This window comes from Oryx dammah, unplaced genomic scaffold, assembly GCF_014754425.2.
Source record: "Oryx dammah isolate SB20612 unplaced genomic scaffold, SCBI_Odam_1.1 HiC_scaffold_11, whole genome shotgun sequence".
NCBI classification, from domain to species: domain Eukaryota; kingdom Metazoa; phylum Chordata; class Mammalia; order Artiodactyla; family Bovidae; genus Oryx; species Oryx dammah.
The window spans coordinates 42494290-42510726 of NW_024070195.1; the positions used below are offsets into that span (position 1 = coordinate 42494290).

General features: G+C 57.4%; 1 protein-coding gene across 5 annotated transcripts in view; it reads left to right on the forward strand.

Moving 5' to 3' along the window:
• Positions 1 to 16437, forward strand: part of GRM4 (glutamate metabotropic receptor 4) — a 113240-nt gene that overhangs the window by 51605 nt on the left and 45198 nt on the right. The window lies entirely within an intron of this gene.

Here is a 16437-nt window from a genome sequence, read left to right on the forward strand (position 1 = left end):
GGGTTGGCTGACTCAGGGCAGTGGGCTAGAGGGATGGCTCCCCTAGTGCGTGGGGCATGGAGGAAAGCAGGGGTGTCCCCTCCCCTCCTGGCAGACACCCTCCCCGCAGAGGGAGCCCCTCCGCCTCCTCTCCCAAGGCCTGTCACTAAATAGCTCGCTGTGGAGCCCTCGACCTTGGGGACGGCGTCTATGTATTTATACCCGGATAACCCCAGGACTCTAATTGCTTCTCCTAAGGACCGCAGAGTGTCCAGAGGCGGGCGTCGGTAACACCCTGCGGGTATAATCCTGCTATAAATCTCAGATAAGCCCCTTTAATTGTACAGCCAAAGCCCACGGGTGGTTGTAACCTGGCGGAGGGCGGCAAGGTGGTGGAAGTGGGGCAGGGCTGACGGATGGCTGTGGCTCCGGGCCCCCGCCCCCCTGCCCTCTGCTCCAGCAGCCGGGCCCCTGCGGAAGGAAGCCAGGGTGGACAGAGCCCGCTCCCACCTGCAGGCAGGCTGGGCAGCAGCAGAGCCCAGTCCCCAGCCCCTCCCTCTGAGGGCCCGCCAGTCCTTGGTTCCTTTGCTCAGACTTGGGCTCCTCTCCGCACTAGCTCCATCCATCCTCCCCGGCAGGCTCCTCTCCTCCTTGATGGCTTAAATCCTTTCCCAAACAAGCCCATGGGCTGTTTCAGCTGCAGCCTTGATCAGATTTGGAGACAGAGGTGCTGATCGGGGGCAGGACAGAGGTCCAGAATCTTAGTGTCCAGAGGGACCGGGAAGACAACCCCAGACTCACATGGCCCTCTCTATGCCCCTGCACGTGCTGAGCCCCCATTTATATCCAGTGTCCTGAGTCATCAGCCCTACCTGGTGAAGTAGGTACCCCCATTGCACAGGGGAGGAAACTGAGGCACAGAGAGACAGAGACCACATAATAGCTAGCGACAGGTCACAGAGCAAGTTAGAGGTGGAGAAAGGATGTGAACCCAGGAGAGCGGCTCAGGACTTACAAGTTTTAACTGTGTCGTATTTTTGTCACTCTGCCTTCTGCCCATTTCCCAACCGCATAAACTGAGACCCGTGTGGATCAGCCTTGTGCAGGGGATGGGGGTATGACAGTCATACACACACACACACACGCACACACACACACCTTCGGCCTGGAGGGACACATGCTGTTGTAGGAGAGGCTTGGGATTGGGGTGAGGTCTGGGCATTGGATTCTGGCTGAAGCTAAGGCTATTGTCTGAAGTTTCTGTGAGCATCTAATCAAGCATTGAGTATTTTCTAGAAAATAGAAAGTCTGCTTAAGATTTTGTAAAGGACTTCTAGAAAAATAAGAGCTCAGGGCCACAGCTGCACCTTCACAGTGCCCCCTGCCCCCTGCACTCCATCCCGTCACCAAAGGTTTGGCTTCCCACCAGATTGGACCTCCCGTGTCCACAGACCCCCGCAGCCCCAGTGGGTCTCCCTGCCCTGCCTGCCAAATGAAATTTGATTTGGAGAGCTGTCTTTAGAGAGTGAAAAGAAAAGGGGAGAAAAAGCCGCGCTTCAGCAGCCCAAACTGAAATCAGAATTGAGCGGCCAGCAGAAAGGGGCCACTGTACCTTGTAGCCTAATCCCTGTGAGAGATTAGAGATATCTCTGTCCGTATATTGTATTGATTTGTCCTCTGAAGTATAAATCATCTTTGAGTTGCTCAGAGGCGCGCCAGAGAGTGGGGTGGTGGGGCGGGCTGAGGGTGCTGGTCCGGTGACAGCTGGGCCAGCAAGCTCTGGGCACTGACCGTGTGCTAGGCTCTGTTCCTGCAGGGAGCATACTTATGCCCATTTCATAGATGAGGAAACTGAGGCCAGAGACGGTAGGTGGCTTTGCCAAGACCACATAACCAGAATGTGGAGGAGCTGGGTTTGGAGCCAGCTCTGCCCTCTGGGTGGGGTGCTCCTGAGCACGCAGCCCTGATGGGGCCTTTGGCAGAGGCCTTGGAGAAAGCCCCAATGCCATACTTCCTGGTCTCCATCAAAGTGCCCTCCTGCCCCCGCCACTGTGTCACGTGGACTCTGCCCTGAGCCAGCCAGGGCCCTAGACTGAAGCTGCCCTGTGGCAGGCACACTCATTGCACGAATCCTGGTGACAACCTCACGGGCCTGGTGTTTTGTCCTCTTTCACAGGTGAGGACGCCGAGGCTCAGAGGGGTGAGGTGCTTGCCTAGGCTCATACAGCGAGCTGCTGGAGCAACTGGGAGCCAGGCTGTCAGAGCTGGTGCCCCCACCCCAGGCTATCTGCCTCCCCCACACGGCGGTAGCAGCGTGTGGATAGGAGAGCGGCCATAACAGGCAGACCTGGGCTCCGACTAGGCCACTCACTGGCCACGCGATCCTCGGAAAGGCGCTCAGCAGCTCTTGGTTTTGATTTCCTCATCTGCAAAATGGGATAAAACTGGTTGTTATCAGAATTAAATGTGCTCCTGGCCCATGGAGGTGGGCACTCAGGAGCTCACATCAGAGGGTTATCATTAGGGGTCCTCCCTGGTGCTGGGCATCCCGGGGGAGGCCTGGGAGTGTTGGAAGGCCTGAGGGGGCCGTGCTGGGCCCTGTGCAGGGCTGCAGGCCATGTCCAGGGACAGGACGAGGGACAAGACCACGGGAGCCCAGGCCAGCCCGGTTCTTGAAGGAGAGCTGGGCTGGTGGCGAGAGGACCGCGGAGCGAGCCCCACTGGCAGCCAGGGCAGGACGTGTGTATGTGTGTGTGGTACACTAGGTGATCTCTGGGCTTGTGCCCGGAGGGCCTGCCCTGATAGCAGGACTGGTGTGAGGTGTGGGTGCATGCCCCCTCTGTGTGCGGGGCACTGCCTTCTCACTGCAGGGCTCCCCACTTTCTGCCATGTGGAGGCTGCCCGAGAGTGAGTTGAGTGGCAACAACCAGTCCTGGGATGAGGTATGCAGAGACCATGTGAGTCACCCTGGTGGGGGACGCAGGCTAGAGAGGGTAGTGGTGGGGCCCCGCCCTCAATGCCTCCCACCTCTGTCCCTGGTGCTCCCAGGGGCTGGGCTCTGGAGTGTGAACCTCTGTGCCCCCACAGCTTTTCTGTATCTGCAGGGGCCTGTGTGAGCCTGTTTACTTGTGTTGGTGCTCCATTTCACAGATGAGGACAACTGAGGCTCAGGAAAGTCGAGGAGCCTGAATAAGGTCACAGGGAAGTTGAGTGTCAGAGCCCAGGGCTCCTGTGTGGGTGACAGGTGAAGGGGTGGTTAGTAGGTAACATGTACAAAGCACCCCCGTGAACCAGACCCTGTTTTATGGGCTTCATAACTCATTTATCTTTCAGGACAACTCCATTATATGGAGGGCCAAGCTGAGGCTCAGAGAGGTTAAGTAGCTCTCCTGAAGCTACACAGCTGGCTGGTAGCAGGAGGGGCATGAATCCAGCCTGGCCTCCCCATCTCTAGTGTGTGGGACTGTGAGGGCACAGGTCAGCTCTCGGCAAGGGCCTCTCCGTGGGGTCCCCTGGGGTGTCTGGTACTCCAGCGAGTGATTCCAGCTCCCTGGGCACATCTAGGCTTGTGCTCCTATGGTGGGAAGGAGATGGCCTTCCTGAGTGTGGCAGGAGGAGGTGTGGGGGCCTTAGGAGGATGCCTTGTTCCTCGCACGGTGGAAAATTCTAAAGCCTCGGCTCCCTGCCGTGTCCCCGCGTCCCCCATTGGTATTCCGGAGACACAGGTGCGTCAAGCTGTTGCTGCTCTGACCTCCAGCTCCAGCTCCCCGGGCGGAGCGTCGGACCTGCATTTAGATGGCCCCTGTCCGCACGGCTGGCTGGCAGGGCTGGCAGCTGGAGTCCCAAGGTTGGGGCACCTCTTCCCTCTGGCTCTGTGACATCTCTAGACTCAGCTTCTCGGGCTGTAAACGGAGGGTCTGAGGGGCTAAGGGAAGAGCTCGGCCACCTGGAAAGAGCTGTGCTGCCTGGGGGTGGGGGGACCTGGTGCTGCTCATTTTTCTGGGAGAGCAGAGAGGAGGTTTGCCCCAGGGCACCCCCAGGACCCAGAACCCCCAAAGGGGAGGCCACTGGAAGTGCCTGCTCCCCTTTCTGCTGCCCACCACACCACCCCCACCCCAGAGCTTGTCTCCTTCCGCTCTACTTCCAGTCTCTGCTGCAGTCACAGCAGGCTCCTGGCGGCCCCTCTGACACTCCAGGCACAAGCTGACCTCAGGGCCTTTGCACTGGCTGCTCCCTCGGCCTGGAAAGCTCTGTCCCTGGCGGTCTAGGGGGCCTCCTCCTCAGGGCATTTGGCTGCCTTCTCAGCTGTGCACGCTTCAGAGGCGCCTCTCTGTGTCCCAGTGTGTCCCCAGCTCAAAATTCTCTATTCCCTCTTTCCTGCCCTGCTTTTGTTTTGTTCTTAAAGACTCATTCTTTGTCTTCTTTCTTTCTTTCATTTGCCTGTGTTGGGTCTTAGTCCCGGCACACAGGATCTTCACTGTGTCATGGGAGATCTTTAGTTGCAAAGCATGGACTCTGGTTTTGGCTCATGGGCTTAGTTGCCCTGCAGCATGTGGGATCCTGGTTCCCTGACCAGGGATTGAACCCACGTCCCCTGCATTGCAAGCCAGACTCTCCACCACTGGACCACCAGGGAAGTCCCCTGTTTTTCTTTATAGCACTTAACAAGTACACTTTTGTTTGCTTATGGTCCGTGACAGCGGAGCTCTTTTTGTGCCTGTCTTGTTCTCTGGTGCCTCCCCAGCCTCTAGCACAGTCCCTGGTACAACATTCACTCAGTAAATGTTGGTGGGATGGGTGATTGATCGCGAAATTCAGCCAACTACTCCCTCCGTAAGCCCTTCTTCCTATCCAGGCCTGAAAGGTTGCTCTCGCCGTCCACAGAAAGGCAGATTGAGGCTGACAGAACACGGGCTTCTGGGGTTAGGCTGCCCTGGGACCCTCTCCTCCCATCTGCGCTCCAGCTACCTCCAACCCTATCCTGACCCACCGAGGACAGAAATCCTTCCCACTGCAGCGCCTGCCTTGGGATGCTTCATCGTGGCGTGCTGCCTGCCCCAGAGGACAGGAATAGGAAGACTCAGCCTTCCAGACCCTGCTTGAGTCTTCCCGTTGGCCTGGACTTCACGGATCTATTTCACATCCGCTGGGTACTCAGCCCCCGTGTGAGGAGAGGAGCGAGGCTGTGGGCCCTGCCGGCTCCAAGTGGGCGTGGGAAGAGCAGTGCCCAGTCAGACCTGGCACCCTGCCCTCCTGCAGGAGGGGCCGGGGAGACTCTGGTTGAATAAGTGAATGAAGGGATGTGTGTGGTGAAGAGATAAATTCCAGGGCCGCAGGGGGCCCCCGCCCAGCAGGGCCTGCAGGAGGGGCATGCTTGGATAAGTGGGGAGGAAGGAGGGGGCGTGCCAGGTGGGGGAACAGCATGAGCAGGGGCCTGGAGGAGGAGGGAGCAGGCAGATGGGACCCCAGTGAGGGGCCTGGCCTGGTCCTAGTGGCCGTGGAATGGGGGCCCACGCTAGGCAGAGCTGAGCGGTTTCTTTCAGGCCAACCTTGCCTTTAACAATTTTTTTGGCCCTTGGAGTTGGTGTGTCCACTTGCCATGTCCAAATTCCTTAGGGCCCTAGGGAGTCTTCTCTGCCCATCGCGGCGGCTCTGAGCCAAGGCTCCCTGCAGACTTGCTGACCCACGCAGGCCTGTGATCTTTCCCTGGGGTTGGCCTCCTAGGAACCCCAGTCACCCCTGCCCCAGTGCCTGCTGAATTTCCCCTCTTCCTCTCCTACTTGGCTGGGCCCCTTGAGGCCGGGGAAGGGTAGGACCCCTCCCTCCTTGCTCCTTGCCCTCCCTCGCACATGGCGGGGCCTCCGCAGATGTGTGTAGGATGAAGAGATGAGCAGCCCTGTGCTCTCAGGCAGGTCACTGCCCTTCTGGGCCTCCGTCTCTCGTCTGTAACAGGAGCGGCGTGTCAGCTCACCTGCAGGGTTGGCTCTGACAGCCGGCAGGTTGGGTGCCCCTAGTCCGAGGCCTCTGTCTCCAGGTATCCTTCTTGTAAGTGAAGGCTCATCATGGGGCCACTTCGGGCTTTGTCTTTCAGTTCAGGGATGATTGGGGCCAATTGCACGGAGACAGAGGCTGGAGCATGTGACCTTCTCACCCTCAGTCAGGTGAAATGTGGTTGAGATTAGCTGAGGTTGGGGGGAGCCGGAGGCAGGGAGGGGTCCTGCCACTGGCTTTTTGGGTTGGTGTATATGATGGCTGGTAGCATCTTCCTGGGGGTAGAACTCAGCCTCGCTGCCCAGGGACCTGCAGCTGGGGCCCAGCGTCCCCTGCCTGCTGACCATGCATTTTCCAAGGATGTGGGAGGGGGGTGGGCCCTTCTTTGGAGCCAGTTCCCACCATTCTAGCTTATCAACCAGGTGGCCCCAAACCTGAGACCAATTGTGTCTTCTGCCTGTTACCATACTGTGGGTGGAAATTAAGTGGACTTAGCTTGGGCGCCCTGCTCTGAGCCACGCGGCCTCCCATGGGCCAGCTGTGTCTCCTGGCCTCCTGGGAGATTGGCAAGGTGCTGGTGCCAGTGTGACCGCTCTGTGATGGCCACGCCAGTCTCTGTCCTGCTATGAGGATGAACCCTGAGCTGCCTGGCCCGCCGTGGGGACTTCGCCTGTCCACTTTAATTTCTCTGCCCTCTGGCCTTTGGTGTGAGGCTGGCACCTCTTGATTTTGTGAGTCCTGTGGGTTGGGTGTCCCCAAGGCACCTCTCCTCTCTCCCTGACTCATCTCTGATGTGTTTACCCTGACGTTATCATGACGGGGACATGCTTCCATCCGAGTTCGCCTCTAACCTTGATGGGATTGGCAGGAGGAAGGAGATGGTAGACACCAAGCCCTTTTCGCTCTGACTTTGCACCCCTTCCCTCTTGGACAGTTCAGTTCAGTCGCTCAGTCGTGTCCGACTCTTTGTGACCCCATGGACTGCAGCATGCCAGGCCTCCCTGTCCCTTGACAGGAAGCAACTTTCTCTTTCACTGGCCTTTTCTGTGGAATGTTTGAAGATTTCTTCTGGGTCTAACGTTTCCCTTTGCTAGTTGCAGCCCCTTTGTGGCTTTGGCCTTCTTCATGCCGTCTTCCCCAGATGGTGCAATAGGGTGGGGGGCTACCTTGAACAGTCACTTAGGGGCTCTGGGCCTCAGTTTCCACCTCATTCAACGGGAAAGTTAACAGCACTTCCCTTCTGGCTCTCCGTGAGTGTTAAATGAGCATTGCATGTAAAGTGCTGGTGCCGGAGGGGCGCACTGAGCTCGGAGGGGATTATTCAGCAGAGCAGGGATGCGGAGCATCCGGTTCCAGTCCTGGCCCTGCCTTTGGGCGGCTGTGTGCGTCTCTGAGCCTCAGCTCCATCCCCGTGAACAGGTGGTGCGGCAGAGGAGACCCCTGTGATTTGGGTCTCCATGTGCCTCATCCACATCTCTCTTTTCTGTCCTCACCACGTGGGGGTCCGGGTATCACCGGGTTGGCCTCTGGCTTCCACTCTGCCTGTGTCCTTGGGCCCAGACCTGAGCCTACAGCGTAGCCTCACACACAGCACCTGTTTCCTCAGCTTGTTTGGCCTCTTTGGTTGTGTAACCTCTGAGCCTTTTGATGAATGAACCTCTCAGCCTGGTCTGAACCCCATAGTCTTCGAGTTCATTTCCTGCCTTTGTTTCTTCCTCCTCCCTTTCTCTGAGCCTGCACTGGGAGCACGCCGGGTTCTGTCCTCCCGGGCTCCCGTGTTTAGGGGTCCTTTCTGACTTTTCCCCCTTTGTTAATGAGCAGGCAGCAGAGGTGTTGACTTTTCCCTGCCCGCACCCAGTTTGGGCCTTGACTTCCAGAAAGCCCTCTTGACCTCCTTGCTGACTACTGAGGTTGAGCCTGTTTTCCTATCTGAGGTCCCAGTACTCCCAGCCCCCTACTCTGGGCTAATCAGGGGTGTCATCAAAGCAAGCCCCAGCCCCCATTTCCCTGCAGCCCCGGGACACTGTGAGCTCGTGGCTTCCTTCCCTTCTGTCCCGAGGCTCCTTCTTCAGGAGCTGCTGAGTGTCCCAGGAGGGCTCTGGTCTCAGGGTCACCCCCTACTCCTGTGTGACCTTAGACAAGTCACTGCCCCTTCCTGAGCTTTCCAGTTCTTTGTGGACCAGGCAGGGGCTGTGCACCTTCTTCAGTGGGTGCGTGCACATCATGGACACACAGAGGGATGTCTGCAGCTATTTCTTCCCCTTGTTACCCTGTGTCATCCATCTAGCCCTCTTCCCAGAGCCTCTGAGCCCCAGGCTCTGCCTCCTGTGCTGGCCCCTCAGCCAGCACAGCCCAGACTGTGTGAAGCCTGCTGGACCTCCTTGTGTTTTAATATGCAGTTTTCCAGGGAGCATTTCATTAACCACACCCACTGCAGCTGCTGGGCCCTGGCCCCAGCCCCTACACAGGTGCCCTGAGAATTGTCCCCGTTTTATCGGGGAAGTGGCCGTGGTCCAGGCTGCCTGCGGGCTGGCCTTCACAGCGTGTCAGAGGCAGAGCTTTGCATTCAGGTCTGTGTGACTCCAGAGCCCGAGGGAAGGAAGGAGGGAGGGGCCTCCTTTCGATGATGTATGGGATGTCTCATCCAGCTTCTCCCGGGAAGCGCTGCGGGGTCAGTCAGATGGACGGACCTCGGAGGACGACCCCGCCCCCTCAACACACACAGGCCAGAGATTCTCTCAGGACCAGGGAAGGGGGGGCAGCTTCTGTGAAGTGGAATGTGAGTGTGACGGGAGTTACTGAGTCACGTGTGGCTGTGGATGAGCCTGCGAGGGGCTCTGTCTAAAAGTGGGCGTCACAGGGCATGGAGGTCTGGAGGAACGCATCCTCTTTTTAGTGATGGCTTCCCTCGGGCTCCTGGGGTTTTCAAGGCTCAGAAGAAGGAAGTCCAGGCCTCCAGATCATAGAGCCTGCTCTGCGGGGATGTGGCTGGTGAGGAGGGCAGTGGGGGCACTTCTTCAGCCCTTTCACCTCTCACTTCTATGCAGTCATTTATTCATTTGCTGGAAAGATATTTGTTGAGACCCTACTGTGTGCTAGGCCTTGAGCCAGGACATGGGGGAGACAGTAGTGGACCAAAGAAATGAAGATCCCTGATCTTGTGAGCTCACGTTTGGGGATAGGGATAGAGGCAACTTACTGTAAACAAGTAAAGGCTTCACCATATAATAGACTTTCAGGCAAGAACTGATGGGCATTGCTATAAAGAAGAAGAAAGCCACATAAGTAGACAGAGGACACAGGAAGGGGAGAGTGTCATACGGGTGGTCAAGGAAGGCTTTTCTGCAGAGGTGAACTTTGGGCAGAGGCCTAAATACAGTGAGGGAGTGAGCCGCGCAGAGATGTGTGGGGAGAATGCCCCAGGGAGGGCTACTGACAAGTGCAAAGGCCCTGAGAGCCTTCCTGGTACTTGGAGGATAGCCAAGCAGCAAGAGCAGAGTGAGTGAGGGGCAGAGAAATGAAAGAGGAGGGGAAGATCATGGGGGGCCTCCTGGCCTCTCTGAGGACTTTGGCTTTTGATTTGAGTGAGATGGGAGCCGTGGGAGGGTTGTGAACAGAGAAGAGATGTGGATGGGCTTGGGTTTACTAGGATCCCTCCGGCCATTGTGTGAGGAAGAGACTGTAGGCCTGAGGCAAGGCCAGTGAGGAGGATACTGCTGTCCTCCAGGTGAGACGTGATGACCAAGAAGTGGCAGTGGTGAGAAGGGATAGGTCTGGGACATGTTGTGAAGCACTAGCCTGCATGTCTTGCTCCCAGGTTGTGTGTGGGCAGAGGGGAGGAGAATGGCCCAGGTGCCCCTGGATTCAGCACCACGGACAGCGCCAGCACCAGACCCGGGGGAAGCCCTGGTTGGCTCGGGTCCCCAAGAATGGCCAATCCCTGGATGCTGCTCGGAGCCTCATCTGTAAAGTGCTGGTCCCTTCCCCTCAGTTTTGTTATAAATTCCTCTTTTAGCCAAATATGTTTATTTCTGGGCATTGCTGTGAATCCTTTTTGTGATGAAGCTGGTCTGAATGCAGCTATGTAGCTGGGATGAGGTTTGGAAGCAGTTGTTTCCAAAAATCTTTGCATCTGGCCAAATTGTTCTGGTACGGTGTGGGGGGTGGGGCGGGGTGGGGTGTGCAGAAAGGTAACTGGGGGAAGGGGAAGGGGAGCTTCCTTGAAGAGCGAATGGTAAGAGGAGAGCCTTGAAGAACCATGGGCCTGTCCCAGAGGAGCAGCAGGGTGCTCTGGGTAGGGGAGCTGAGTGACTAAACTTGGTTTTTCATGATGCCTTCCTTCTGAGAGTGAGGAGGGGGCTGCATTCCTGACAATAAGGTGGGTGGGCCGCCTCACGGCAGACAATGCTAACCCTCAGGCCTACCGTGGACTTGCCATGTGTCTGAAGAAGCCACCATTCTTTGGCTCTCAGTTTCTCCATCTGTAAAATGGGGGCAATTGCATTCTTTACTGTGCTGGTTATTGTAGGACAAAAATGGGTGGATTAGCCATCAGAAAGGCCAAGAAAGGGCTGGAGGGGTGAGGAGCTGCCTCTGCCGCCTCAGACCCCAAGGGTGAGCACTTGGCCTTTTCCTGGTTGGCCGCTTCCCCGCCCCTTGTGATCACCCTCCTCGTTCGCCCTGATTCGCATGGTGTTACATCTGTGCCCCGTTTTGCTGTAGACAGAGTGATCATATGGATAGTCTATGCAAATTCTCATTTTTAATGAGCCAGAAGGAAAGCTAACGACCATCTTGCAGACGTCTTGAGGCTCAAGGGAGGCCTTGGGACGGGGGAAGAAGCAGGACAAAGTGACAAGCGAGAGGAGAGAGGAGGGAGGGGAAGGAGATAGAGCGAGTGGGGGGATGCAGTAGGGGCTGTGGGTAGGGTGAGGGGAGGGGAATAGGCTCTGTTTCCCATCTCTCAAAACCACTCTGCCTGCCCTGTTTTAAGACGGGGAAACAGGCTCGGAGAGAGGTGGCAACCTCGCCAGACACCCCAGAAACTGGGAGAGAGAGACACACAAAGGCAGGGGAGAGGGAGTGGACGGGTTGGAGAAAGGGAAGGTGGCGGCATCCGGGACGAGGCTCTGGCTTATGGGGCTTGGTTTCCTCATCTGTATAATGGTCAGTGCCTAAGTCGTGGGCTGATTGGGAGGAGCTGATGAGAGAACAGGTGCAGACACGCATGACTGAGGAGCGCTGCCAGCATGTGCGGGCCATGGAGTCGCGCGCGTGTGTAGGGGGGGCAGGGGATGGATGGGGAGATGGAAAGGAGGGCAGAGGGGCAGGAGCTGGAGATGGGGTGCGAGGCCTTCTGCACAATCGGCCAGCTCCTAGTTAGTCCGTTTGCTCATTTGTACATTCATTCACTCATTCTTCAGCAGCTGTGGTCTAATTCATAGACGGAAGTCAGCTTCCCAAGGGCAGGATTCTTGTCTGTCCTATTCATGGCTGTCCCCACAGCATCCAGGGCAGCACCTGGCCCTGGGAGGACCTTAGTAAATCATTGCTGGATCAGTGGATGCTCTGTGCTCAGCAGTGGGCCCAGCAGTGGGCCAGGAAGTGTGCCCGGCAGTGGCCACTCCCTGGAGGCATCTAGTCCAAAAATTTCCCTTCCCTGTGGTACATGCAGTACCTGAGTTATTGGGATGGTTACGGGCACCCAGCGGAGAAGGAACCTGGGGGCACCTATGAAGACTTCCTGGAGGAGGAGACCTGAGCTGAATCTTCAGGAACCGACAGGAGCTGACTTGAAGGAGTCTGGAAAGGGGAATTGGGCATAAAGCAGAGGGGACAGTCTGGTGTTGGGAACTGCAGGTCCTGTTGGAGGCGGGGAGTGTGTGGAAGATGAGGCTGCAGGGCTTTGGGACCCGAAGGTGGTGAGGTGAGAGCCAGTGAAGGTGGGAGGGAAGGGCATGCTGGGGTGGCATGGGCTTTGGTGGGGCAGTGGGTGATCGGGCTGGGCAAGCTTAGGTTGTCATGCTGGGTTGGGGTTCTGGTCTGGTCAGGTGGTGTCCACAGGAGTCAGGGATGGGGCACAGGGGATTAGAGCCTGAGAGGTCAACTGGCTGCTGCCTCAGGTGAGGCTGGACCTGTCCCTGGGGCATGGAGCCAGCCTGGAGAGGGGCCGGGATGGCATCTCTGTGACTGCCTTGAGCAGGTCACGAGCCTCTCTGGGCTCTGGTTTAGATTTTAGAAAGGACCTCTCAACTGTAGGCAGTCCCACCCGGGCCAGAGTGCCTGGGGTGCGTTTAAATGTCAGTGTAAATATCACAGTGGCTCAAGTCCCCTCTCATACTTAGTGCCCAGAGTCCCAGGATGTCCTTTTGTATTGCAACACGGGACCATCTCTTATTCTGAAAAATGTCTCCCCCAAAGGCCTATTGTGAAAAATCAGTAGACTGTCGGGTCCTCTGCCCCAACTCTGGTGTTCCACAAAGAGGGCAAGATCAGCCAAGCACCCATGCCCATGCGCCCTCCCCAGGTGCCCTCCTGAGACCTCCCTAGGGCTGCTCTCAGGATCCAGGCTTGGAGCCCCCTTTCCATCCTCCCTGGTCCCTGTCTCCCTGCTCCCAGATCTGGCCAAGCAGGCTCTCAGGCTACGGGGCTCCAAGCTTTTCCCCAACATCATCAGGAGCGCCTGGGACAGGTTTTGGCGGGTGGGGTGAGCCTTTCTCCAGCTCAGTGCCACATCTGGGCCTCTGGCCCTGGCCTTTGTCCATCAGCTCTTGCTAACCCGAGTCACAGGCAGCTCAGAGCCTAAGGAGAGCCTCCGATGGTCCACAGGGCCAGCTGGGGTCTGCTCTGTCCTCACCACACCCCTCCACCACAGCCAGTCTTGGGGGCACGCTCACACCCACTGTCTGTCCTTCTTCCCAGTCGAGGGGTCAGCAGCCCCGTTTTTTGGTTGAGGAAGCTGGAGCCTCACCCTGGGTACATCCAGAGCTGAGGCTGGGCTCAGCCCCCCATTCCTTCTGCGTCCTGCTGTTCTGCCATCAGAAGGGTCGGCTTGAAGAGCCCAAGTCAGGCTCCTGTTGGGGAGGGGGTGAGGGCTGGTGTGGGAAGGTCTGGGAGGACTTCATTACCCAGTGCCTGCTTGGGGCACCTTGGGAGGGCCTGCCGCCGGCGGGGAGACATGCTTGGCCTGCCTGGGTAATTACATCTCAACATTTCATTTTGCTTGTCAGTTTCCACTTGCCGGGGATGTGGGCTCCTAAATATTTCATCCCAGTCTGCAGCCTCCTGTTCCTCTCCCGCCAAACCGCAGGCCCGGCTACCGGGCTGGAGCTGGCCAGAGGTCATCTTCTGCATGCCCCTGCCTCTCAACAGGTGTCCCCACCACCAGCCCAGAGCCGGCTCCTCTTCCCAAGGGGTCTGGGGTAAAGAGGCCAGGCAGACAACATTTTCAGAAACTAGAGTCGGTTCAACCAACACTGAACACCTGCTGTGCTGGAAACCAGGGAGTGAGGAAAGAGAAAAACACTGTCTGCCCTTGAAGGGGTTTATGGGCTGATGGAGAAAACGATCAAGTGTTACACGAGCAAACGTTTGTTGAGTAGCTGTGTGCCGGGCACTGTTGCATATATTAATCCAGTTGTTCTTCATGCCTTGCTAGGAGGAGACGAAGCTGAGAGAGGTGAGTAACTTGTCCAGAGTCACAGCTAAGAAGTAGCAGAGCAGGATCTGAACTCGGGCAACCTGGCTCCAGCCCTCATGCCTTTAAGTGCAGGAGTTACTAAACCAGCAGCCTAGACAGAGGAGAGCAGGTTCCAGGGGAGAGGGTGTGGTGAGAGCCTGGGTGGGCGGCGGCACATCCCCACTGCGGGAGCATCTGGGGTGTTTCGTGGGGGAGAGGTGGAGAAGCAGAGCCCCGAGGCGGGGCTGGGCAGGCGGGAAAGCAGAGGGGGGCTTTTCCTGCAGGGGGACCAGCCAAGGCTCCAGGGTAGGGACGTTCGAGTTGCATTGGAGAAAGTGGTCTGGCTGTGGAGTGTGGAGTTGTGAGGCCAGGGAAGGGGCTGAAAAGCTGCTCTGTGACCTCACCCTCCAGGTGTGTCGCTGGAGCTGAGGGTCTTGTTCTGAAAGGGGTTTTTCAGCAGATGACTCTGAACTAGTGCTCAGCAGTGCTGGGTCTGACTGCTGACCAGCCCAACTTGCCATGTGAAGCTTGGGCAGACTCCTTTCCCTCTCTGAACCAGCTCTGAGAAGTCGGTGGGATTCCCTCAGCTGAGGAATACTGGGGAATTCCTCAGTATTAGGAACTCAGAATAGCTGGGGACTTCCCTGGTGGTCCAGTGGCTACGACTGCACGCTCCCAAAGTAGGGGGTCCCGGGTTTGATCTCTGGTCAGGGAACTAGATCCTGTGTGCCGCAACTGAGACTTATCACTGCCAAATACATAAATATTAAAAATTGATTATTATTGTATATAAAACAAGAAGAATGCCCAGGATGGCTACTGAGAGTAGAGGAAGGCGGGCCCTAGAGGGCTGGGTTGGGGCGGGGGTCTCCCGGCGGGTGGCCTGGAGCTGCCGGGCCAGAACCAGACACCTCCCTGTGCCTTCCACCACAGCCCCCTCCCTCCATCTCCTGCCTCCAAACACCTTTGCTTCCTTCTCTCTCTCTCTTTTTTCTCCCAGCTTTTCTCGCTTCAAAGGTGTTTTGCCTAAATGGGTTTGTGTTAAGATATTAGGTCGATCACTCAGCAAATTTCCCTCTGCTCAGAGCTGCGCACCATGAATAATGCAGCTCTGAACAGCCCTTGCTGCCCAGCAGCCTCCCAGGGAGGGGGCGGCAGCGCTCAGCTCGAGGGGTCTGAGCCCCACAGCTGCCCTGGCTGGTCCCTCCTGCAGCCTGCCTCTTCTGGTCCCCAAAATATGCCCCCAGGGGCCGGGCTGTCCATGGGTGATCCCTTTAATCCTCACAACACCCCTGATGCGTCTGGAGGGTGGTGAGCATGCCGTCCCATTTTACAGATTCAGAGGTTCAGAGAGGTTCGAAGAGGCTGGGCGACTTGGCTCTCATCATCACATAGGGGCCAGACATGAGACGAAGCCCTGTCTGTGCTCGGCCTCGGCCCTGTCTGTGCCCGGCCTCAGCCCCTGTGTCACAGCAGGCCGGCTCTCTGATGGCGGTGTCCCTGTGCCCGCAGGTCCAGCCCGGGTCTCCCCGGGGGCAGGTGGGCGTGAGTGGATGGCCTGGTTGCAGAGGGAAGATGCGGGTTTTTCCCAGGGCACTGAGGTGGCCGGGCGGTAGTTGCTGGGTGACAGAGGTGCTGTTCCCCTCTCCCAGGGGCCACCCCAGCCCCTGCCAGCACCCCCAGTCAGGCCCCCATGCTCCGGTAGCAAAGGTGAGGTGTTGATGCTGCTAAGGGTTGGCTGGTGGCTCCAAGGAGGTGTGGGCAGCTGACCTGCGTGTCTGGGTCTGCGGCTGTGTGTAGGGTGTGACTTGTGGGGGTTGGGTGTGGTGAGTGGTTGTGTGAGGCGGTGTGGTTACTGTGTGAGCTTGTGTTGCTGTGATCTTGTGTGGGGTGGCAGTGATGTGTGGTTTGTGACTTTGTGAAGGTGTGTGTTACCACGTGTATGGGTGGGGTGGGGAGATGAACTGAGAGTGTTTGGGAAAGGAGGGATTTGTGTTCTGCCTTGGACAGTCCCTGGGCCTCTAGGCTTGGGCTGCGGAGTCTGCCCAGCAGGTTCTGTCCCTGGAGACGGTGCTCAGTGTCGCCTGGTCTCTCTGGCCCCCAGAGCATCCTCAGAGCCCTGGGTCCTGAAGTGACATCCTGATGTGGCCCCTGCCCTCTGCCTTTGCAGCCCCACCCCCACTAGGACTCACTCATTCCCCAGAGGCTTTGGCTCCTGGAGGCTGACCCAGGCTTTCACAAATACCATTTGACCCTCACTCTAGCCCCACCAGGTGGATTTTTTTTTTTTTTTAAGTCCTGCCCTATTTTACTGATGGTAAGCCTGATGCTCAGAGAGGCTAAGTAACTTCTCCAAAGTCACACAGCCAAGGTCCTCCCTGGTGGTCCAGTAGCTAAGAATCTTCCCTCCAGTGCAGGGGACACAGGTTTGATTCCTGATTGGGAAACCCAGATCCCACATGCCTTGGGGTGACTGTGCCCACACACCACAACTACTGAGCCTGTGCACCGCAATAAAGACCCAGCACAGCTGAAAAACGAGCAAACCCCCAAAAGAACAGTCCCACAGCCAGGAAGCAGCGGAGTGGACATTTCCCTTTTGTCTCACAATGGCGGGGAAGAGGAAGCTGAGAGCAGGTGTGAGAGCCACACTTTGTACAAACCTGTGGTGGGGTGCATCATGGGGACCCTGCAGGTGGGAAAGCGGGGTGACTGTGTCCCCTTCATTGTCCCTTGGTACCTGGGTCTTCCTGGCTCCAGCCAAATCTCTCCTAATGAGCCCACTGTGT